The sequence below is a fragment of the Macrobrachium rosenbergii genome, unplaced genomic scaffold, assembly GCF_040412425.1.
Source record: "Macrobrachium rosenbergii isolate ZJJX-2024 unplaced genomic scaffold, ASM4041242v1 282, whole genome shotgun sequence".
Taxonomy (NCBI): domain Eukaryota; kingdom Metazoa; phylum Arthropoda; class Malacostraca; order Decapoda; family Palaemonidae; genus Macrobrachium; species Macrobrachium rosenbergii.
The window spans coordinates 2100556-2125413 of NW_027100730.1; the positions used below are offsets into that span (position 1 = coordinate 2100556).

Here is a 24858-nt window from a genome sequence, read left to right on the forward strand (position 1 = left end):
AATTCCAAAAAGTTAAAAACAACTCAAAATAAGGATCTAATCCTCTTGGGTGGAAAGTGGTCGCTAAAAATGCTTGATTAATTATACAAGCAAAATAACTGATTTTTATATAAAATAATACAAGATAATTATAAATCTTACGTTTTTACAATTCCAAAATGTTAAAAAACAACTCAAAATAAGGATCTAATCCTCTTGGGTGGAAAGTGGCCGAGTGACTCGATGTAAACAAACAGCTGTCAGACTCACTCTGTCAGTCACCCGTCGAGTTGCATAGCCGAGACATCTCTCAGAAATCAATCAATTTCGACCGGAATTATCGACTGAATGATCGACGTAAGGGTCAACCAAGGTAAAATAAACGATTGCGGTTGAATTCGCGGTTTAAAATTGCGGTTAAATTTGAGTTTTTCCGTTAAATACGGTTGAATTAAGTGAGGCGTTTCCCCGTCAGGTAAAGGTCACGGTGCGTGGTCGGGCCCATTTAAGCGTTATTTAATGGATCTGAGCCGTTGTTTCCGTGATTTAGGTCGCATTTAAATAACGCGGAATGTCAGCCGAGGTCAGTCAGCGATTGAAGTTGATTGTGAATAGAGGAAAATTGTGTTAAAGTTGTTAAAGTTGTTAAATTAAGGTGGCGAATGTCAGTGTCGTCAAGGCCTTATTTAATCGATTCGAATGATTATCTACGTTATTTAAATTGTGTTTTGGCTCTTTAGTCGCTGCCCAACAGCCGCATCTGTTGTGGGATTGGGTGTTTCAGTGGAATAAAGCATGATGAGTCCTATGTTAGGCTATGTAAGGTTAGGTTAGGCCAGACTAGGCTAAGAGTCGGTATTAGCTTTATTTGTTCCGACACAATATACGAACCGTCGGTCATTTACGTCAGGAATTAATTTCAGGCGAAGGCTGGAAACGGCCGTTAAACTCTTGAGCGAGGTGGTTAGGCAGTAACTACCATCCCCGCCTGCCCGGATGGAAACGTTCCAGTTTGCTTTCGGCCGTCAGCCGTTGCCGACGTGTTTTTCGTTCTCTCCGCCTGACTGCCGTTAAGCTCTTATTATCCCGGTGGGATCTTTCTGTATTTTTGTTTATATATGCGTGCGTTTGATTTTTATTAATACAAACCCACGATTTGTGATAATTTTGTATAAGCCGCCGCTCCCTGCCTTTGTCTTGGGTTTGACGGCCAGGGGCATAACTGGAGAAGCGTGAACCAAGTGGTAATGCTTCTCTCCAGCAGCCCTTTAATAAATACTGAAGGCGCCCTGTACTTTCGGAGATATAGTTTGGGAAGCAATATCTTCACTCCCTACATCCATCGGGACGTAAGAGTTAGTTCCCTTCTTGGGCTTCTGCCTCCGTGTAAGGGGCATCACTAATTTCTTCCTACTTATGCTGAGTGTTACTTGCTGCCTGCGCTTAGAGATTTGCGGGCCGAGTGGGAGGTTGTGGGCGTCGTCGATAAGTTCCGCCCACGGCGTCCCTGGTGGCCCCCCTCCGTCCTTTTTCTCTTCCCGTAGGTTCTTCCTTTCTCTCCTTCGCCCTCTTCTCCGCTGCGTCGGGCGAAGACCCAGGGGGTGGGGAGCGTCGAGCGACCGCCTAGAGTACCTCCTAACGCTGTGTAGGGGGTTGTTCCTCTTTGTAGCGGAGGAGCCTCCCTCTACTAATCATCTTTGTTTTTCTTTCAGGTTGACAGTGAGCATCGCAGACACAGCAGTAGTTGGCTGGATATATCAAGAATATCTTGCATGAAGCAGTCCCGACATTCATTCAGTGTTGCTTTGGGATCGACCACAATACCTGATTAGATGACATATTTCACGCCGATCGCGCTGACTCTGTTCCCGCCGATGTAGATTGATCGCTGTCATTGCTGGTTTTCATGTATGCTGTTGCAATGCTTCCTGCGATATCTGTGGTCCATCTGCTCCTGCTGTTCCCTGTGTTATGCTCTTGTCAACTCGACGACAGTCTCTGGGGTGCTCTCCTGGTCTCCTGCCGCAGCCACCCTGATCGCTCCTGTCGCTGCTGGTGACTTTCAAATGACATTCTGTCCGTTGCAGTAGCTCCTGCCTTCCGAACCGCCAACGTAGCCTGCATCGAATGTCCTGATCGTGCCCGCTTCTTCTTCTAGTGATCGTGCCGGGCCGCTCCGTTGTGTTCCTGCCAGCTGCCCTGGAGGTTACGATGTCAGCCATCCTGTAGAAGATGTTGGCGTGAAAGGGAAGGAAGTCGCCTTGTGGAAGTGACGTTCCTGGCCCTGCACAGCTCCTGCTCGCCGAACCTTTGCCGTAGCTCCTGCATCGGCTGTCCTGATCATTCCTGCCGCTTCTGGCGGTCGTGCCCGGGCCTCTTCCGTGCTCTGCCAGCTGCCCCAGAGGTTACGATGTCTGCTATCCTGTAGAAGATGTCGGCGTGAAGATGTAGGAAGTGGTCCTGTTGAGGTGATGTTCCTGGCCGTTGCAGTAGCTCCTGCCTTCCGAATTGTTGCCGTGCCGTAGCTCCTGCATCGGGCTGTCCTGATCATGCTTCTCTGGTGGTGGTGTCCTGGCTGCGCCCGCTGTGTTCCTGCCGACTACCCTGGAGGTTACAATGTTTCGTAAAAACCATCCTGTAGAAGATGTCGGAGTGGGAGGTGAAGGAAGCTGTCCTGTGGAAGTAGCCGCCGCCTTCATCTTATCTTCGATTTCGTCTTCTGCTGCGTCTTCCCTTCCTCTCCCGAGGTCCAAGGGGGTCCCGAGAATTGGACAGACCTCCATCGGCCGAAGGAAAGGGAATGCTGCTTGCCCTTGATGCCCTTGGACGTTTAGGGACTGCCTCCTTCCGAGGAGGCAGTGGGTCTCTCGTTGGCTCTTCCCGACCTTCGGTTAGGGAAACCGATTCGCATAGCCGTGGGTTTTGTGTTTGAAGCCGCATGGCAGACCTCAGTTTGTGATCCCGTTCCCAAGTCTTAGAGGTTCCGCCTCTAAGATGGGGGCTGCTTCGGGCGCTCGTTAGCGAGCCGCTTCGAGAAAGTCCTTGAGAGTGCAGTTCTTGTACCTTTCAACGGCCTTGAAGGCATTGTTAATTGTCCCTCGGAGGTAGTAGGCCTTGAAGGAGGCAGTGACACCCTGGTCCATTGGTTACACAATGAATGTAGTTTTTGTGGGAAGGTAAACTACCTTCACATTAGGATGCATGTCATTCGGGTGTGAAGGGTGTCCAGGGCATTATCCAAAACAGCAGACCCTCCAAAGCAAAAAGTGATAGTTAAACCAGTCGTCAAAGGTTTGAAGTGTAACCCAAGCCTTCTTATTGGACTTCCAAATGACAGGGAGATGACTTGAAAATCCCCTTGAGTGCCCTTGGATCCCCAGCCAAATATGCTAACAAGGGCTGAAGTTCAAAGGTCGCCATTAGCATCACCCCCAAGAAGTAAAATCAGTCTCTCCTTACTGGTTTTACGGCCTGGTTTGTTATGCATGTACGACTAGTCATGCATTTCCATAATAAGCCTGTCTCGTCCACATTAAACACTTGCTTGGGTAAGTAACCTCTCTCTTAATTATTTCAGCCAGCCCACTAGAAAATTTTTGTGCTGCTTCTGTTGGGAAATTCTTTCAGGGTGATGGAATTGTACAAAGAATATTGCGCATTCCTAATAGATAAAAATTTAGTTCCTCTTAAGGGTAATAAAAGGGATTTTGACAAGGGAAAAATCTATTTCTGGGGGAGGACCTGTGTCACCCAGTGAAATTGGTTCCAATTAGCACATTTCTAGGTATAAGATTGCTACATATACCAGAGAAAAAAGCTATGTAGAATGCTGGAGTTACTAACCCAAGTTCAATCACCTTAAATAGGTGTCGATATACACAAGGGGTGAGCTATTACGCTCCACAGGTTTTCAGTCAATAGACTTCTCAATTCTCAAAGTCCCAAATTGCATGAGCCGTTACAAACTTGTAACCCAGAATACTCACCCGACCACCAAGTAGGCGTCATCACGAGACTGACACGTCATCCCAAATTTAGCACCCACCAAGCTGCGTATTTCTCCCGGGTGGGAAAAAACCAGTGGGTGGGTCACTGGGTGACACAGGTCCTCCCCCAGAAATAGATTTTTCCTTTGTCAAAATCCCTTTTCTGGGTGGACCTATGTCAGCCAGTGAAATAGTGACAGAGAATTAGCTATATACGAAATTGGTGGCCCGCCTCAAAGAATACATAACCAGAATTAAAATAAAACATTTAAAGAAAACTTCACTGTGTTTTAATACTGCCAAATCAAACATAATTCACAAAACCAGAATTCAGAGGCATACAGGTAAAAAAGTAAGAAATTCACAGTAAAAATTTTTGAGGTACACAGGTAAAATTTTGAATTGTATGATATTAATCCAACTAGGATACTTAAGGCTGACCCAAGGGTAGACGCAGGGCAAGCAGGTGAGACAGGGGGGTCAGGGACTAAATTCACATAAACTAAACTTGAGTTGGACCAGGGGGAACCACATTACCCACTGCAACTGTGGAAAATTTAAGGGCCTCTAAAGACGTAAGATAGTGGCGTTTAAATACTTTTGGTGATTTCCAACCCGTATACTTCTTGAGATCCTCAAAATTCATATAATGAAAAAAGTTAGTAGAAGTGGCCACCGCACGAACATCATGGACCCTAGGTACTGATTCTGGGTTTGCTTGCTTAATGAAATAAAGGATTTGTTGTCTGATGGCTTTGTGTTGCTAAAAATGCACCCTTGAGTTTCATTCATGGCTGAAGCATTAAATGCGTAAACGAAACCGTTAGTAATTTAATAAATATAATGGCGTATTTGGCTTTGATATCCATTAATTGAATTAATTATAATTAGGATTAATTTAAAGTAAAATAACTTTGAGTAAATCAAATGAAATAATGAAGTAATTAAATAATTAAACCAACATAAATATTGTTGGAACCTCCCCTTGTGGGTTACCTCGAGCAAAAAGAAAAACTAGTGGCTGTCAAGCAGCAACCACCATTAAGGGAAGATACCTTACAAAAGTTACTCCAAAACGTTAGACCAGGACGTTAAAATTCTACGAAAACACCTGTAGAACAACGAAACAGTGTGGCTAAGTAGCAATATACCTTTCTTTTTATCTCGCTTTTGTACATTTATAAGAATTAGGAGGGTGTAAGCTAATCACACTGTTGCCTCACTAAGTTGATTGCATTGTAAATATTTTTAATATTTGTAAATAGGTGTTAGTAAACAAAATTTCTAACACTTCCTCATCAGCACTAGCAGCCTCACCTTGCATCTTAAGATTGCGCAAAGTAGCGCAAACCTTAAAGCAACTAAACCATCCTGTACTCGCCATAAACGGTTCACTTTCACTCCCATCTCCCTTTCCACTTTTTAATGTCTCATATAACCCTCTAGCCTTTTCTTGAATCACCGTGAGGCTCACGGGAATATGACGCTGATTCTGGTCTTCAAACCAGATCGACGATAATCTTTCCATCTCAAGAATGAGACCACCCTACTGCTTGGTTGTAATGGTGGCTTTCTTAGGAGCAGCTCCTTTCATGTGTTTGAGGACACGTTCCATATCCTTAACAACGGTAGTGACCGTCAACCAACCAAGCCCAAGCGAACGACCTATTTGTTCCGACACAATATACAAACCCTCGGTCCTTTACATTAGGAGATACTTTCAGGCGTAGGCTGGAAAACGGCCGTTGAACTTCAACAAGGTGGTTAGGCAGTTACTGTCCGGGAGGCGGAGCACCGCCTGCCCGGATGTAAACATTCCAATTTGCTTTCGGCCGTCGAGCGCACGGACGTTGTTCTTCGCTCTCTGCCTGACTGCATTTTTTTTCTTCATCATTCTTGGTGGAATTTTCCTTTTTCATTTTTGTATTATGGATAAATCATCTAAATCCTCCCATCCCCAGCGTGTATGTCCTGGGGTGGGAGGAAAAAAGTGTAATTCCTTTAGATCTAGAGTCGATGTGGACCCACACTCTCTGCACATCTTGCAGGGGCGGGTGTGTTCACGCGACTCTACTTGTAATGAGTGTTGTTTGTGGTCCTCCGAGCAATGGGGCAAGTTCGAAGGGAGGAGATCTTACCGTCGCTAAGCCTACCAAGGAGTCGTCCGAGGGAAATACGCCCCGGCGACCCGTTGACCAGGCCGATGTTTCGGTTCGTTTCTACCTCCCAGCGAACTTCCTCTTCTTGCCCTCTCCCTTGGGTGAGGATTCCCTCTCCCTTCCTCTTACGTTTCTTCGTTTGTGGAAGGGGCAAGGGAGAGTTGGACCAGCGGCTTCATCTCGGAAGTCTCTTCCCGTTCGGAGGGGAGTTTTTCCTTCGGAGCGGGTGGAGGCTTCTTCTATTAACCCGACTTTTGCTTCAGGTACCGGGCGGGGGAGCAGCCAGACGATGATACCAAGTTCACCCTGGCTGCACCGGGCCTACCTGGTTTCGGCTCGGAAGCTTTGGCTCCCCATGGCCCCCTCTCCAGTCACGACCACACGGGCAGCAACAGCCACTACCACGACTGTCACCTTTTTGCGGTTTGTCCAGATGCCGATTTCAGTTGCTTCGCATCTGGACACCCAGGTATCGGCATCATCCGCGAGGCCAGCACGCTGTTCCCTGCCACCTGGCTTTCTGGCACCATTCTCGCGCACTGGCCCTCCTACATGGTGACGCCATCGTACCCGTATGTGACTTGCTGCCCCGTTGCTGAACATGGCCTGGCCTTGGATACGGTTCCCTCGCCTGTCTCTCCAGCCCGGCCCTTCGCCTGCCTCAGTTCCCTTTCCAGCGACCTTGCGCGGCCCGTACCAGATCTGCATGCGGGAGGGGCGGCTGCATCCCTGGCCCCGCCCACTGGTTCCTGGCCGACATCGCGGCTCTCGCTGCCCAGGCAATTGCTGGTCCGAGCTCCGCCGTCTCTGCCCGGGTTGCACCTTCTGCTGTTGTGGCCCCTCCCGCTGTTCCTGTTCCTGCTGTTCCTGAGTCCGTCTTCGCTTTCTTGGATTGGTGATCTGACTGCTTTCCTGAAGCAGATGGTGAAGAAGAAGAAGAAGAAGAGGTCTAGGAAGGTGTCGTCGTCGTCTTCATCTTCGCCTTCATTCGCCATCTGCTCTGCTGCTTCTTCCTCTTCCTCTTCCAAGGCTTCGCGGCCGAAGAAGAAGAAGTCTGTCTCTCCCCTAAGAAACCTCGTACTGAGATTTCTAAGGGTCTGTCTCCTTCCACACAGAAGGCAGTGGGTTCTCTCGTTGGTTCTTCCCGATCTTCGGATCAGGAACCGCTGTTCCGCCTCCGGGCCAGGGCAGCGGGAACCAGATTGGTGTGCAGACCAAGGTCGGCACTCTCCCGCTGCGCCTAAGAAACCTCCTGCTTCTAAGGCCAGCGACCACGCCGGACTCTCGTTCGCGAGTTGCAGGAGTACCCGGTCTCCAAGGAGACCAGGATACCCCAGTCTGTTACGGTGGACACTTCTCGCCGTACAGACCAGGGCGTGGGACGAGAGAAAGAGCCGGGCATGCAGGTGCCCCTTCTCTTCCTGCTGGCACTCCATCCAGTGCCAGGTCAGGTTCCCGGATAATGCTTCAGTCCCCGAGGGGCCGAGTGCATGGAGAAACAGGAAGAAGTCCCTGCTCAGTCTTCCCGAGAGGCTTCGGCCTCGAAGAAGTCTGGGGCGCGTCAGAGGACAGCGCAAGCTCAGCGCCAGCCAGCCGCGCGTTCGACTCCTCCCAGTCCCAGGCGCGCCCACGCGGCCAGACTGGCTCAGGGAGGCGAACGCGCCGGCTCGGCTACTCGCGAGCCGCCCGCTCTCCTCGGGAGACCGTTTCACCTGGGGATGAAACGTTCTCGACCTGAGGGCCCGTCATCACCGCGGGTTGGTGACCGCCCGGCCTGCTGCCTCTACTGGTTCTGCCAGTAAGGGCAGTGGGAGCGCCCGATCTTCCTCCCCTGTCCCTCCGCTCCTTCGGTCTCCCTCCAGGGCGTGAGTCGGAGAGGAGGAACTCTGGGGAGTGTTCTCCTCAGAGTTCAACTGCATGGGGGGTATGTTCCTGGCTCGGTCCTTGGCTCGACCAGGTCCTATGCCCGTAGTTCAGGAAGATCCCTCAGGGGTCTGCCGAGGTTCTCCCTCCCGGGAGAGTAGTTCGGGAGGACCGCACCCTGGAAGGACTTGAAGGTCCTCTGCCTCAGGATGCGGACACCCCGAAATACAGAGGACTTTTTCGGAGGTTATAGCGCTGATTCGTCGGCACAATGACCTCGGGGAAGGGACCACGGCTTCGTCTGTGGATTGTCCTTCGCGCTCCGAATCCTTCTGGGGTCCTAAGAAGGAACCCAAGGCCCGGTGGGCTGCGTGGTCCACGCTTGCCCGGGGGTACTCGATCAGGTGAACGGTCTTGTGTCTGGGCAAGACAGTTCCCTTCGATCGAGCCGCTGAGAAGCTTCTTCCTCCCCTCTACCTCGTCAGAAGCGCTTTTACTCTCCAATAGAAAGGAGCGTTGCTGACTAAACAGGTTGACCCGGACCTGACTCGTCTGGATCCGGGTCTTTCGTTGCAGCAATTGTCGGCAGAGAATGTTTCTCTCTCCCCAGCAAGAAGCTGCAACCCTGGAAGCCACCGCCATGGCGCCTTTCAGGCAGTCTCCTGGCTCGATCTGTGGTCCTTCACAGTATCGAATCAGCCGCTTCTCAGGCGCTATCGCACCTGGGAGGACTCTGCTTTTGGGAGACTGTGCCAGTCTGGAGGTAGGGCTATTTCCTACCTTGCCCACCAGACTGCAAACCTGTGGGCAAACTTGGTGTTAAAGCGAAGAGACGCCGTTCTCTCTCGCTTTGCCAAGTCTGTAGGGTCCCGAGTCGGCAATTCGCTCTCACGGAATGGACCGTTGCTGGGTTCCTCTCTCTCTTCCCTAGAGAGTTGGTGGATGCCAATGTAGACAAACGCCGTGCCGATGAGAACGACCGGCTTGTCCACCAGGCAGTGGTTAAGACCTCCGGGTCTTCTCGTTCCACTGCAGCCAGGTCTTCGGGCCAGGCTGGCCCTTCCTCGGCCCCTAAGAAGTCCCAGTCTTGAAGGGGTCCCAAAACACCCAGCCTTCTTCTTCCTCGAAAAGGGGGTTACTCCCTGCCTTTCAGCCCCCTTTCCAATCCGGTAGAGGGGCAAGGGTAAGAAGAAGAATGGGGGAAACGCTTAGCGGCGTTTCCCCAGAAGCTGCCAAAGGTGGGGGGTGCCTGTCGAGCCATTGGGCAACGTGGCAGCGACATGGAGCCAAGACCTGGATAGTGGATGTTCTTCGGGAGGGATATCTCCTACCCTTCGAGTCTCGGCCTCCCCTCACCTACACTCCGGTCCATCTCCAAACTTATCTTTCAGGTTCTTGAAGGACATCGCAGACAGCAAGAAGTGCAAGCCATGCTGAGCAAGAATGCTGTAGAAGTCCTGAGGGACCAGTCTCCAGGCTTTACAGCCGGATCTTTCTTCAGAGAAGGCATCAGGGGATGGAGACCAGTCATAGACTCTCTCCTTTGAACCGTTTCTTCGCCAGACTCGGTTCCGCGATGGAAACAGCACGATCGGTGCTGGCCTCCATCAGGGAGAACGACTTCATGCTTACGGTGGACTTGAAGGATGCGTATTTTCAAATGCCCCCATCCATCCTCCCCGCTCAAGTACCTCAGAACCGCCCCTCGGGAGTCGGTCTTCCAATTCAGGGCACTTTGTTTCGGGCTCTCGACAGCTCCCCAGGTGTTCACGAGTGTTTCTCTCGTGTCAGCTTGGGCCCACTCTCGGACGGGATCGTCTTCTGAGGTATCTCGACGACTGGCTAGTCCTGGCGAGCTCTCGCTGCAGTTGCTACAGGACAGGGATCGTCTCCTCGAGTTTTGCCAGGATCTAGGGATCGTGGTAAATCTGGAGAAGTCAGATCTCACCCCCAAGCAGAGGACGAAATACCTGGGCATGCTGATAGACACGGTGGCAGCAAAGTCTTTCCCTCGGACTCTCGTATCAGCAAGTTCAAGGAGGCAGCACAGTTGTTCCTGTCTCGACAGGAGCAACAAGCTCGGCAATGGCAAGTCGTCATCGGTCACCTGTCGTCATTAGAAAAGCTAGTTCCTCACGGGCGTCTTCTTGCGGTCTCTCCAGTGGAGACTAAAGGGAGCTCTGGTCCCAGTCCCGAGACCCCCCCAGTCCTTCCTCATTCCTCTTTCCGAGGAAGTGAAAGGACCTCCACTGGTGGTTGGACGACAGGAACCTCTTAACCCCAGGAGTATCCCTGCATACTCCCCTCCGGACATGCTTCTGTTTTGGACGCATCGACCGAGGGATGGGGCGCACACCTGGAGGAGTTGCTGACTTCGGGAGTGTGGCACCGAGATGACAAGCACCTTCATCAATATTCTGGAGCTCAGGCGGCCTTCCTGGCTCTCCAGGAGTTCCAGGATCGAGTGATGGGACACTCTGCAGTGTTGATGAGCGACAATACCATTGTAGTGGCATATGTCAACAAGCAGGGGACTGGTGTCCCATCATTTTCATCAGTTGGCAATGCAGGTGCACGAGTGGGCAGTAGCTTGGGCCGGTAGAGCTGTCAGCCAGATACATTCCAGGCAAGAGGAATGTAGTGGCGGACAAGCTCAGCCCAGAACCAGGTGGTAGGGATTGAGAATGGTCCTCCATCAGGAATAGCGGAAAGGCTGTTCGACCTGTGGGGCCCAGTGATAGATTTTTCAGCCACCGGCACAACAGAAAAAACTTCAGGTCTTCTGTTCGGTCGCGTGCCGACCCATGGGCCGCAAGGCGGAGGACGCTTTCCAACATCCGTGGGACAACCTCGACAACACGCCTTTCCTCCATTCTGTCTGATTGCCGGGTAATCATGCCGAAAGTGATGATCACCCGAATCTCAGAATGACTCTGGTGGCACACAAATGGCCACAGGCCAATTGGTAAAGGACCTGCTAGCTCTCTCTCTCCGAGGCACCGAGAGAGATTCCCCTGGCCCAACCTTCTGCGTCAACCTCACGCACAGCGGTTCCACCTGGCAGTGCATTCCCTGTGTCTTCACGGCTGGAGGTTATCCACCATCTCTTGCGAGCGAGAGGCTTTTCACGCCAGCGCAGCAACAGAGATGGCAGGATACTCAGAAGATCCTCCGCAGCGGTATACCAGGGAAAGTGGTCCGCCTTCTGTGGTTGGTGGGTTGGGTATTCTCCGGTCAGAGCTACTGTTCAGCAGGTCGCCTTGTCTTCCTTCGCCGAGAAGCTTCTCTCCATTTCAGCAGTAAAGGCTCGCAGCTAGTCTTGCGGCTGAAAGAGAGTAGACATCTCTTCCTCTTTCGAGATTTCTACTCATGAGAAGCTTGAACGGTCTTGCCCACCCAGGGACCTCAGGCCCCTGGGTGGGATGTGACTCGTTCTAAGGAGCCTGACTGCGTGCACCTTACGAGCGCCTTTAAAGAGTCGTCAGACAGGGATCTGACCCTGTTTTCTTGCTTGCCCTGGCGCGGTGAAGAGAGTTGGCGAACTTCATGGACTTTCCTTTGATGTAAAACACTCAAGGGGGATGGGGATCAGTTACGCCGATTTCAGGGAAGTTAGATTTTGTAGCTAAGACTCAGAATCTTGAACCGGTCCCTGACATACGGTTCGAGTCCTTCACGATCCCCTCCCTAGAGGACTCGGGTAGATAATGATCCAGACGAGATGCTACTGTGTCCTGTTAGGGTGCTGCGGGCGCTATCTGAAGAAGACTCGCACCTCCGCCTGGAGTGTCGCGACTCTTCGTTAGCATCGCTCGACCAAGAAAGAAGTGTCCAAGAACACCATCTCTTTTTGGCCGTGAGACAATAAGGAGAGCATGCTCTGCTGCAGGAGAAGACGACACTGCACGTTTTCAAAAAGAGTCACGAGGTCCGCAGCATTGGTCCATCCTCGCATTCCGGAAGAATATGTCGGTACCACAGGTACTGAAGGCAGGTGTGGTGGTCCTGACAGACTACCTTCACTTCCTTCTACCTCCGGATGTTGCACATAAGTCCTGGACACTTTTTCCTTGGGTCCTGTGGTGGCTGCTCAACAAGTTGTGTAGCTTATCCAGCTCCCCTAACGGGACAGGTTGCATCTGCCTATGTTGTACGGTAAGGATTGGGAGATGTTTGTTGAGTGACTGGGCCTCTTTTCCTTCCTCCCCTATCCTAAGCTCTCTTCCCACGGGCAGGGAGCCGGACGTGGTTACAAGCTGGACCGGCGTTCGAGGCAGGTAAGCACATAACGTGAGCTTCCCAAAATTTCCTTTCAGGTTATAGAAGCAACCCCCACTCCTTTCTCTTGCAAGGGAGGAAAGAGTAAAATGACTTTGAGACAAACCCAATGCTTGTATTTGCCTTATTGTCATCCCACGTCATTTCTTCCTAGCCTACTAAGCATGAACTGACGTTTTCCTCTTTCATGCAAAGGGTCCTTACAAGTCTGACATAGATCTTATTTACAACCCGATCTTTTGTCAGAGGTGTTTTTTCCCTTCCTCACTAACCCTTACGACCAGGAAGGGAAGACAAGGTGGTGAACTCCAGTCAGTTCAGAGAGACTTTTTCAATTCCTCCCTCCAATCAGTAAGTCTCCTAATGTAAAGGACCGAGGGTTTGTATATTGTGTCGAACAAATAACAATTTTGAAAGTAAATTGTATTTTTCCTAACTATACAAACCCGAGGTCCTTTACAGTTATGCCCACCTCATGCCACCCCTCAATCTGTACATGGGCAAAGGCAATTGGAATGTTTACATCCGGGCAGGCGGTTTCCATCTCCCGGACAGTAACTGCCTAACCACCTTGTTGAAGTTCAATGGTGGCCGTTTTCCAGCCTACGCCTGAAAGTATCTCCTAATGTAAAGGACCTCGGGTTTGTATAGTTAGGAAAAATACAATTTACTTTCAAAAATTGTTATGTTAGTGTTGGGTTCTCCCTTTTCTGAACACTTCACCATGTCAAGTTTGACTTCCATTGTGATGACTTTGCTTTTCTTCAACACATTGCCATCAGAAGAATCAACCTTTTGCTTTGGAGCCATACAAAGGGCAAAAAAGACATGAAGCACAATATGCTATATGTATGCTAATGTGAGAACAACGTACCACTATGGCGCTCTGGTGAGTACTGACCCACACGGTCTGACTTGTTTCCGCTGTATTCCTACACTGCTGACCCACCGTGGGTCTTGCTCACTAACACTTTACAGGCAGTCCCTGGTTTACGACGGGGGTTCCGTTTTTACGCCGCGTCGTAAAGCGAAAAATCGTCGAAAATCGTCAGAAATCCTAAGAAAATCTGTTTTAATGCTTTGGGTGTATTGAAAATGATGTAAACTACATTTTTATTGAGTTTGTTCATCAAAAAAACCTCCAAATTTTTATTATTCCGCCGTTTTGGAGCCATATTTCTTCCGACGGATCGGCAAACGACGCGTCGTGACCCTAGAACATGCGTCGTAAACCGGGAAATAATTTCTGATGACTATATTTGAAAAGCGTCGTAACCTCGGAACGTCGTAAGCCGGACCCATCGTAAACCGGGGACTGCCTGTATTCCTATGCCGCACCAAACGACAATAACAAACAAGCAAAAAATGCTCCAAAGTTTTTTTTGCCACAACCCTTAAAACTCTCAGCCTCAGCCCATGAAACTCGGCCACAGTCCAGTGGTGGCATCAACCATAAAACTTAGCCATGACCCATGAAACTCAACCATGGTCTGGTGGTGGCCTGTGTTGTTGGTACCTACAGCAGTGCCAGAAGTAGGATTATGGCTAACTTTAACCTTAAACAAAAAAAACTGCTGAGGCTAGAGGGCTGCCATTTGGTATGTTTGATGATCAGAGGGCGGATGATCAACGTACCAATTTGCAGCCCTCTAGCTTCACCAGTTTTTAAGATCTGTGGGCAGACAGACAAAGCCGTCACAATAGTTTCCTTTTACAGGAAACTAAAAGCCGTACCAGCTTGCGTGCCATACCTGTGCCGCCCGGCTTAGCGTCATAACTTCGGGTCAGCATTGCAGTCGGATCCGTATTTATGATGACTAACACCGTGAGATTGGATTTACGTGAGTCGGGTGTGTCATAACTCAGGAACTGCCTGTACTCCGCTGGTCACACTGAGGATTCTCTCGGATTCCTTCTTCCCCCCCCCGTCAAGCTTCCGTGTGGGAATGCTACTCCCAAGGGAGCGGTTCCTCAGCCTCCTACGTAGGGGAACAATTGTTGCCCGGTCTGGCTACTGTCCAGCAGTCTCCGCTCGCCCAGAGAGGAAATTATCCTTCTCGGGGTGAAGGGAGATTGCCTCCCTCAACCCACCCTGTCTTTCAGGTGTTGTGGAGCCCAAGGGGCTTAGGGAGTTTTGGCCATCCCTAGGCCTCCCAGGGTAGTCAAGTGTTGAGGGTTTGAAGGCCCTCCAGTAACTGCTGCCACCTTACCTGTCACTGCTTCTACGGTTATGGCGCCTACCGACTTGAGGGCCACCACCACGTCAGTGGTGTCTTCGAACATGCCTCCGGTAGTGTGCCCACAAATGTTACCCTCTACATTGTCTTCCCTTGGTGACTTCCTTCTCCACACCCTGCTGTCCAAGGCCTGCCATGACCGGTAGAAGTCGAAGAAGAGGAACAGGAATTCATCATCGTCTTTGTCTTCATCTGCATCGTGTGGTGTCACCTCTTCCCCTTCTTCTTCCAAGGCTAGTAAGTATTGGAAGAAGAGAGCTGCCTCTCCCCGCCATAAGAAGTCCCATAGGCCTTCTGACAGCCAGCCTTCTTCCACAGAGAAAGCTACGGGATCTCTCGCTAGCAGTACTACCAGTACTTAAGCTCCCATTGCCACAAGCACAGGAGCAACTGCTGCCTTGGATTCCACGCATCCCCAGCACATCGGTACCGGTCCAGGGAAGTCACCTTCCCGGGGTGATAAGGGTTCCCGGTCTACGGACACGGGCCCGGCCCAGCGAGAGAGAGTACAGAGTGTGCAGGTGCTCACTTAACCCCCGCCCGCTCCCGTATGGGAACGATGCAAGGGTTCTGGAAAGGTGATGCTGGTAAGAGGAGGTCCCCCACCCAGTCTTCTTCTGGTGTAGAGGCCCCAGCTTCTAAGAAGACTGTAGCATGTCTTTGGGACATCCTTGTCCACATTCATGTGAACAATCTCTCATCTGTCCCCTCCACCTCCTTGGGATTTTCTGGGAGCCAGACAGGCCTAGGGTTCTGGACCGGGAATGTTCACGCTCCTATCCCATCTCGACCACAGAAGCGTATGCTCCGGGTTCAGTCCTCGGACTGGACTTGTTGTATGCTCGAGTGGTAGGGAGATCTCCAGGGGGCTCAGGCGAATGTCCCTATCCTACAGAGGAAGTAACCTGGAAGGGCTTGAGGGCTCTATGCCCCAGGACTCAGGCACCCAGAGTTGCAGAGGAATTTTTTGGAAATCGTCCGTTTGATACAGCAGTTTAACAGTCCCAAAGAGACCAGTGCTTTGCCCATGGACCATTTGTGAGCCATCAAAGGTTTTAGGGAACCCAAAAGGAACCCAAAGTCTGGATGGGCTTGCCATGTTCGTGACTTGTCGAAGGGTCTTGGACTAGGTGAATTCTCTTGTGTCTGGGCAGGACAGTTCACTTAGGTCTAGCTGATCATGCAAGACACTTCTTCAGCCTCTCCCACGCCAGGGGAAATACTACAATACCTCAGAGAGGCCATTGCTGACCAATCAGGTTGACCCAGACCTGGTTCGCCTGTGTCTGGGTCCGTCGCTGGACTGCCTCCGTGCAGAGGGAGTGTCCCTTTTGCAGCAGAAGGCAGCGGCAGTGTAATTGACAGCCATGGCAGCATTCCAGATGGTCTCCTGGATTGATCCTTAGTCTCTTGCTGTGGCCAAGATCACGTCTTCCTCTTCGGGTTCTCATAATTCCGAGGGAGGAAGCCACATTCAAGAGGCTGATGTTGTATGGCGGTAGAAGCGTTCCTATCTAGCCCACCAAACAGCTAACCTGTGGGCAAACCTGGTGCTAAAGAGGAGAGACACTGTCTTGACTCAGGTCACCAGGTCTGTAGTTTTGCAACACAAAAGCCATAATGCTTTTTGTGCTCGTTGTCATCCATGAACTTCAGCCCTCGTTCAGTTTGTTCTGTGAGCTGAAGTCAGTTGTGTTCTTTCTCTTTAGTGTGTGTGTGTAAAGCGCATGTTCTTGTTGCGTTGACCGGAGGCAAGAGGCAAAAGGCCAAGAGGATGACATCGAGGAACATTTTTCCTTTGTTCGTTCCCCCTCGCTCCTGCCCCATAGGGAAGAAGTGACCTCAGTGCACCTCACACAGTGCACTGTAAGCATTCCTTAAGGCTCTTTGCAGCACCCCTTCAGCCCCTAGCTGCGACCCCTTTCATTCGTTGTACTATACCTGTGTTCATTTTCTCCTTCTTTACTCAACTCTCTCCTGACATGTGTTTCATAGTACAACTGCGAGGTGTCCCTCTTGTTATGCACTGCAAACTTTTCTATTCCTCTTAGCTTCCCTTTCAGTGCTGAATGACTTCATAGGTCCCAGCTCTTGGCTTTTGGCCCAGATTTTATATTCCATACTATTACATTCCCCCCTACAACTGCTTCTGCCACGCCAACAAGTCCGAGACTGGTGACGAGACTAAGGTTTGGTCAGGTGTGAGTGGCATGACATTACAGTATTTCAGTATGTACAGCAAACCCCCTGTATTCTGTTCTCATGATTCCAGACTCAAGCATTTTATGGTTTCTCTGTGGAACATATCTAGCCATTATTCGCAGAAAATTCGCCCATTTGCATGTATTTTTCACTGAGAAATATTCACTAATTGCTGTATTTTCATATTTTTATGAATAAGTGCACTTTTTGTGATAAAACTATTAAAATAGTCAGGTATATGCATTTTTACAGGGTTTTTCTGTGTTTAAACTATCAAAATGGGCGTTTCTAAGTGTTTTTAGAGGGGTTTTAAGCATTCATGGATTTTAGCTATTTCGTGGAGGGGTGTGGGGATGATCCCCCGTGAATACGGGGGTTCACTGTACTTCAGGAATACAGGTTTCACAATAAGATGATGTCAGGATGGAGAGTCTTGTGAGACACACGACAGAATGAGTGATGAAGTAGTTCTAATGAACTGTTCTTTTCCAGACACTTATGTTTGGACAGCTGTGTTCTTGTGTGGAAGACTTGGGAATCAGTGTCTGTGGAAATCATGACTGCGATATGGGCCCAGTATGATTGGTGGGTTTGTTATGAACAGTAAATTAAAAGCTTCAGTTTTATGTAGAGTTTTCTAATAATCTTTTACCTTCTCATATTTCAGACTTCCTGCCCTCGAAGAAGAAGTGGTCAGTTTGTGGCATCAAGGTTTTGGAAATGGAGGGGGTCCAGCAATGAATTTAGGAGCAAATTCCTACGAGGTGTTGAATAAGTTCATAAAATAGGAAATATGACACTCTAGATATCAGATTTGTGCATCGGTGACAGGAGAGATTGAGGTAATAACACAATGAATAGATAAGTGATAGAAGCAGTGAGTAACAATAGAGGAAAGTGAAGAAAGTTGGTGTTTCCATAAATAAATGAACAAGGTCAAAGGACCAAAGGCTGAAATGAGCATCCTGGAAGCAAGACTGAGGATCCAGTAGCGATGTCTCTCGTCAAGCACGAAAATATAGGTTTAGCGGGCAGTGATGCCTGCCAGCTGTACCCTCTGTCTTTGGATCCATCGATGGAAATCAAGATGGAAATGAAGATGGAAGTGGAGGTCTGTTATGAGTCTGACGACAGTGTGAAACATGGTTCTGAGGATTTGTTGTCGGGCGATCGGAGATGAAGACGATTTGCCACCCGTCAGGAAGGAAGTCGTTAAGGAGAAGCCCTTCATGTGCAAGGACTGTGAAGTCGTTCTCCCAGAAATCAAATCTCACGGCTCATGGCATCCACACAGGGAGAGGCCCTTTGTGCAAGTGACTGTGGGAAGCCGCTTCTCCCGGAAATCAATTCTCAAGGCCCACATGGTGATCCACACAGGGAGAAGCCTTTCATGTGCAAGGACTGTGGGAAGTCGTTCTCCCAGAAATCAACTCTCAAGACCCACATGGTGATCCACACAGGAAGAAGCCTTTCATGTGCAAGGACTGTGGAAGTCATTCCCAAGAAATCAGGTCTCGAGACCCCATGGCGATCCACACGGGGTGAGGCTGTTTGTGTGTGTGAGAACTGTGGGAAGTCGGTTCTCCCATAAATCAGGTCTCAGGACCCCATGGCGATCCACCACGGGGTGAGGCCTTTTGTGTGCGAGAACTGTGGGAAGTCGTTCTCCCAAAAAAATCACATATCAAGAGACACATGGCGATCCACACTGGGGAGAAGCCTTCCCTTGCAAGTGACTGTGGGAAGTCGTTCCTCCAGAAATCACGTCTCAAGGCCCACATGGCGAGCTACACGAGAGAAGCCCTTTGTGTGTAAGTACTGTGGGAAGTTGTACTGCCAGAAATCAGAGCTCAATGACCACATGACGATCCACACAGGAGAGGGGCCCTTTGTGCGAGAACTGTGGGAAGTCATTCTCCCACAACAAGCCTCCTGCGACACATGGTGATCCACACTGGGGAGAGGCCCTTCCTGTGCAAGGACTGTGGGAAATCGTTCTCCCTGAAATCAGGTCTCAAGGATCACATGGTGATCCACACAGGGGAGAGGCCCTTCCTGTGCAAGGACTGTGGGAAATCGTCTCCTGAAATCACACTTCAACATCCACATGGCGATCCACACTGGGGAGAGGCCCTTCTTGTGTGAGGACAGGGGAAGTCATTCTCCTCGAAATCACGTTTCAACAGCCACATGGTGATGCACACTGGGGAGAGTCCCTTCATGTGCAACGACTGTGGGAAGTCGTTCCGCCGTAAATCGAATCTCAACAGCCACATGGCGATCCACACTGGGGAGAAATTTGCTTATATGAGTGTGGGAAAACGTTTTCCATGAGATACCGCCTGAAACGACATCTCCTGACTCACACGGGTGAGAAGCCCTTCAGATGCACTGACTGTGGGAATTTGTTCTTACAGAAGTCACATCTGAAGGTCCACATTACATACATTACTTACAACGCTACTTACAGTTGTAACAAAAACATTCAGAGATTTGCTCGAAAAATACTTATTCAGAGTGACGTAGCTTCTGATATTTAATTCTAATTTGTTCTTTGTTTTTTAAGTTGGATTTGTAATATTTAATTCTAATAATTAATTCTAATATTTAATTAATTTAATTAATTTTTCAGCTGTGGAGTGGAGTGTCCTTACCAGGCAGCAAGGGAAGCCTTCAGATGAAGAAGTCCTGTAGGAACTTCATGAGTCGGAGGGTCTACACTTACGAGGAATACATCGGCCTCGTCATGGAGAGCGGACAGGTATTTTGGGTAAGCCTGTGGATTCATCGAGGGTTAAAATTGCAGTTTGTTCCAACGCGGTATACAAACCATTGGTCCTTTACTTTAGGAATTACTTTCAGCTTAAGCTGAAATGGCCGCTGAACTTTCAAACAAGGTGGTTAGGCAGTTAACTATCATCCAGGAGGTGGAGTCCCACCTGCCTGCATGTAAACATTCCAATTTGCTTTCGAATGTCGTGCAATGCAGACTTGTTCCTCGCTCTCTGCCCTGACTGCTGTTGAGCTGTTTTCCCAGTGGGATCTTTTCTATATGCTTTGTTTTGATTGCTTTGTGTGTTTGTCATTATGCAAGCTCATGAAGGAAATAAACAGTAATCCCGCCACCCCAGCCTCGTGGTGCCCAGGGGTTGGCGGGAAGAAGTGCAGTAGCTTCAGGTCAAATATTGATGTAGACCCGCACGCCCTTTGCTCCTCTTGCAGGGGCATTATGTTCCACAAGTATCTACTTTTGCAGAGTGTTGTTCCTGGTCGGCTGAGCAGTGAAGTTTGAGGGGAGGAAACAGTACCGGAGGAAGCCTTCCAAGGCGTGTCTGAGGGTTTTATGCCCCCGATGACTCCCTTGGTGGCTAACCCTTCAGGACTGTTTCTCACAGCAAACTTCCCTTCTGGCTGCCTCTCCTTCGCCTTCTTCGCTGTGCCCCGACAAGACTACCAACTGCTAATCGTTCTCTGGCACTCCTGCATGCTGTGCCACTGCCTCCTGTCGCACCTGTGGTCCCATCTGCCCTACCGCGCATCCTGTCTTTTCACTCCTGTTGCTGTGGCGGCCAGCCACCAGGCTGCTCCTGCTGTGCCTCCTGCCCCAGCTGCCTGCCTGCTCCTGTCGCCACTGTTGACATTCTTGGAGCTCCTGTCATGCCTCCTGCCCCAGCTGCCCTGGTTGCTCCTGTCGCCACTGTTGACATTCTTGGAGCTCCTGTCATGCCTCCTGCCCCAGCTGCCCTGGTTGCTTCTGTTGCTTCTCCTGGTGTTCCTGTCACCTGGGCTGCTGCTTTTGCGCTTCCTGATTTAGCTGCCCTGACAGGTAGTGTGCTTCCTGGCCATCATCCTGTAGAAGAGGTCAGAGAAGAGATCGAGGAAGAAGTCCTGTCATCTTCAACTTTATCTTCGACTTTGTATTCTGCTGCCTTCTCCCCTTCTTCTTCTGAGGCTCATCGACCAAGAAGAGGAAGGCTGCTTCTCCCTCCCCTAAGAGGTCCCACCATGGGGCTTCTGGGGCTGCCTCCCCTTCATGGGGAGGCAATGGGATCTCTCGTTGGCTCTTACCAGCCTTTGGGCTCGGGAACCAAATCGCACCCCAGGGTCTTGTGTTTCGGGAGTTGCAGGCGCACAGACTTTGGTTTGCACTCCTGTTGCCATCCATTCTAAGGATTCTGCTTCTAGACCTGGTGCTGTGTTGGGTGTTGACTTTGTTGAGTCACACCGAGTGCTAAAGAATCTTCAGAGTTCAGGTGCATTCCGAACCGGTGTCGGAGAGACCTCTCACTGTCCCGGTTCAGACACAGGGCGAGAGAAAAAACCAAGACATGCAAGTGTCTCAGTTCTTCCTGCCAGTTCTAAGATTTGGGTGCTTGGTGGTTCTGAAATAGTGCTCAGGCTGGTTCCCAGGCTGGTGTCTCGGTCCCGAGGGTTCGAGCGCCTGAGAGGCGGGAGGAGGTCCCCTTCAGAGGTCCTGGGACTTCTGAGGGACTTCTCTCTTCGGAGAAGCAGTCCATTTTTTCCAGTTCTTGAAGTCCATTTAACTTCAGTCAGTTCAGAGACTCACTCAGATTCCTCCTCCAACAAGTGAGTCTTTCTAATAAGGCTTTGACTGATGGTATGTACTGTATATCGTGTGGAACAAATCAATCACTAACACGTTCCCATTGAGACCAAGAGATACAATTCCTTCAAACCAGCGATCAAGTGCTTCTTCACTTTCTGAGGACCTCTGACCAAGTCTTCATTTGGTGCGTCACAAATTATCTACAGATAAAAACTGATCATTATAAATATACAGGAATTGTATCAAACACATTAGCATACAGCCATTAACGTTTTCCTACAGACTAAAAAGCAAATACACTGTATATCCATAAGTACATACTTCAAACGTTGCTCAGGCTGTTGAAGTAAAATAATTGATGTTTCACCTAACTACAGGTCTCCTTTAAACCTGTTTCACTGTCCTTCTATTTCAGACCATCTTTAAGGTCAAATGAACAGTCCAACTGACCTGACTGTATACCCTGCTTCCTATAATGGGATGCTGCATTGAGCACTGTGGTCAACAGGAAGTCTGTCGCATGGGCAGCGAAGTGTGGTGCTGGCCCAAAGGAAACAGTTGTCAAGGACATTTTGGTCAATAAAATGAAAGGGCATTTTTAATACCAGGGCAGCTGAAGGGATACCATTTTCCTTTTCCTTCCATTCAACCTTCGGCTGAAAACCTCATTCTGGACAAGTCAACAGGCATTAATAAACAGAGGCGCTAAGAAATCAACCTGATTAGAGAGAGAAGTAACAGGAAAACATGACAAATACATAAATACAAGGGAACAGAAACTAAACAAAACTACCTGCAGAAACGTCATGCACAACTCTCCCACAACCTTAGCCCAGCCTAGGCTATATAAGGTAGCCTAGCCTAGCCTAGACTCTATAGGGTAGCCTAGCCTAGGCTACATAGGGTAACCTAGCCTTGCCTATATAAGGTATCCCAGCCTAAGCTATAGTGGCAACCAATCATACCCAATCTGATGCTCCTTGAGGCGACCAGAATAACAACTAACGTCTTTAGGGGTCACCCTAGGGTTGCCAGATTTCAAGATAAGCAATCCGGGACATTCTTAAAATCTCTCTAATACATAGACATCCCCAGATAAACATATTATAAATGGATACAGGCGCGGTGAAAAACATCAAGCAAGTATTTTAATAGGATATAAAGAAAAAAAATTTGTTAAACTAATATTTAATGCAAATTACAATAAAGAAACTGAAGAAACGGAAAATAATCCAGAAAATTTGTAATCATTACAAATAATTAAGATACCAAAGTATCTTTTTCATATGAAAACTGAAGATAAATGAAAATAAAGAAAAATTGTATGTTTTTTAGAAATAATGAAAATTGAACTTTTTATTTTAGTTGTATTTCTCAGATGATTTTGCTTTCTTTAGAAGTTCTTATTTCATACCTGCCAGTAAAATTCTTTGCAATGACAATTTGTATTTCCACTTACACTGTAAAATAGCCTCTACAGTTGTCACATCCAATTTATTCTCTCGTCGATCCACTGAGCACTCATCATAGAAAAACCACGCTCAACATTTGCATTATGCATGGGTATACTAAACAAATATTGACACAAAATTAATATCTCAAATATTTGTTCTTCAGTCGAACTGCTGTAGGATAGAAAGCCATTTTCATGACCACACTTGGTCATCCATTCTTCAGGTTTTACTCTGCATTTGTTTTATCGAGATGTATTTAAATGTTGACCACTGACAGAAAAAGGATGTTGTCGTCAATGTTTACCTTTGTTTTTAACACTAGACAAGACGATTGTATTTGTTCCCATGCTGGAAGTGTATCTAATAACATCCATGAAAAGATATCAAAACTTTCTAACGATGAAGCCCATTTCTTAAGATAGTCATGGCAAGTGACGTAGTAGTTATCCACCTCAAGTAGGAATTTTTTCATCTCTTGAGATGTGATTTCATCATCTTTAAGGCACCGTTTAACACTAAGAGGAATAAACTTTTCATCCATTCTTGCCTTTATTAAAGCAACTATTTCTTTTAAACAGCCAAAGCACTTCAATAATGTATTATCTCTCTTTTCAATCTTCATAATCCTGCTAAATACATACTCAAGACTGTGAACAAAATATAGAAGTAGGCTTAGCTCAGCGGATTGTTAAAAAATCTAAAGAATTTGAGGCTTTTTTCAGAAGCAAGAAAGATTTCAGTGCTTCAAATAATTTTAGGATTCTCTCCAACTGCCCTCATCAAAGAAAGCCAGAGTTTTAGAATGAGAGAGAACTGATGCATATTAGACTTTAACAAAGTGCATGAAATTCTTTCAGTTTCACAGTTGAGACAGTGTAAATACTAAAGTGTAGAAACGCTTTAACAAGCGATTACTTCAACATCAATAGACAAGACATTGGCAGCGGTATGTGCACAGCATTGTGGAGAATATGGGCTGGGCATCCTACACCTTCCATCGAGTCATTCATGCTTTCCTTGACTTTCGAAAGACATTATTTGTGCCTTTCGTGGCGTCCACCAAAATTGAAATATTAGTGTTATAAATACCAGCTACATATTTTTAACATCCAGTCTAATTCGTGGAGATACTCTCTGCAGAAGTTTTGAAATTGTTTCCGAGGTCTCATTTGGAAGGGATTTTACTCGCAATAATTTTATCTGCAAGCCATTCTTCCGTGAAAAATATTGTACAATCAACGGAAATATTTTCTTAGCATTATGGTTACTTGCATCCGTAGATATGCTATAAAAAGAAGAATTATTTATATCTTTAACAACCCGGCAATGCTATGTGGAGCCAGAACGTTTTTGTGTGCAAGTTGTTTGTCGTAGCACTAGAAAATTTGCTTGCAATTTTGGAATCAGAAATACTGTTGTAGTGGGCCAAAAGTGTGTAAACTGTGGGCAAGACCATCATGCAAGGTCCAAAGATTGTATGCACTATATATACAATACAGAGGTAAAACTATTACGAGAAGGAACTGGAATGTCTATAAAAGAAGCTAAATTAGAATTGAAAGTGAGAGAGAATTCAAGGTCCATCTAAGAAACGTAGATATTCTTCAACAACAAGAACCAGTAATGAAGCAAAAACGCAAACAGATAGAAGTAACGGAGCACAGGAAAGTAAATCTCAAGAGAAAAGTTAATGCTTTAGAAATAAAGAATAAAATGGTAAAGAATAAAGAAACAGGTACAAATGGGATGGATAATATTTTATCCAATTCATTTGAAATATTAATGCAAACAGGATCACAGGAGGATGCTACTACGGAAGTAACAGAGGAGGGTCGTGACGGAGTGGAAATTAAAGGTAAAAAAAAGGCCTTTGGAGAGAACACCACCCCAAACGAAGAAACCAGCTACTATTAGAGAAACTTCCAGTTAAACCAAAGACAAAGGATATGAACAAAGAACAAAAACAAAAAAGAGCTAAGCATATACCTTTATCTCCTAAAATTAAGAAGTTGAAGGGAACCATACCATAGATTATGTCAAGGGACAAGAGATTACTCCATCCCCAATAAATGGTACATGAACAAATGGAACAGGAAATATACATGATAACACATGTGGATGTAACAATTTGTT

The 24858-nt window shown here is 48.1% G+C and overlaps 1 protein-coding gene across 2 annotated transcripts in view; it reads left to right on the forward strand.

The window, feature by feature from the left end:
* The first annotated feature begins 255 nt into the window (after nucleotides 1-255).
* LOC136838264 (oocyte zinc finger protein XlCOF6-like) overlaps nucleotides 256-24858 on the forward strand; it is an 87916-nt gene continuing 63313 nt past the window's right edge. For both annotated transcript variants that reach the window (XM_067103125.1, XM_067103126.1), the window contains exon 1: nucleotides 256-352. The gene's annotated coding sequence lies outside the window, so the exon portion shown is untranslated. The remainder of the gene's footprint in view (nucleotides 353-24858) is intronic.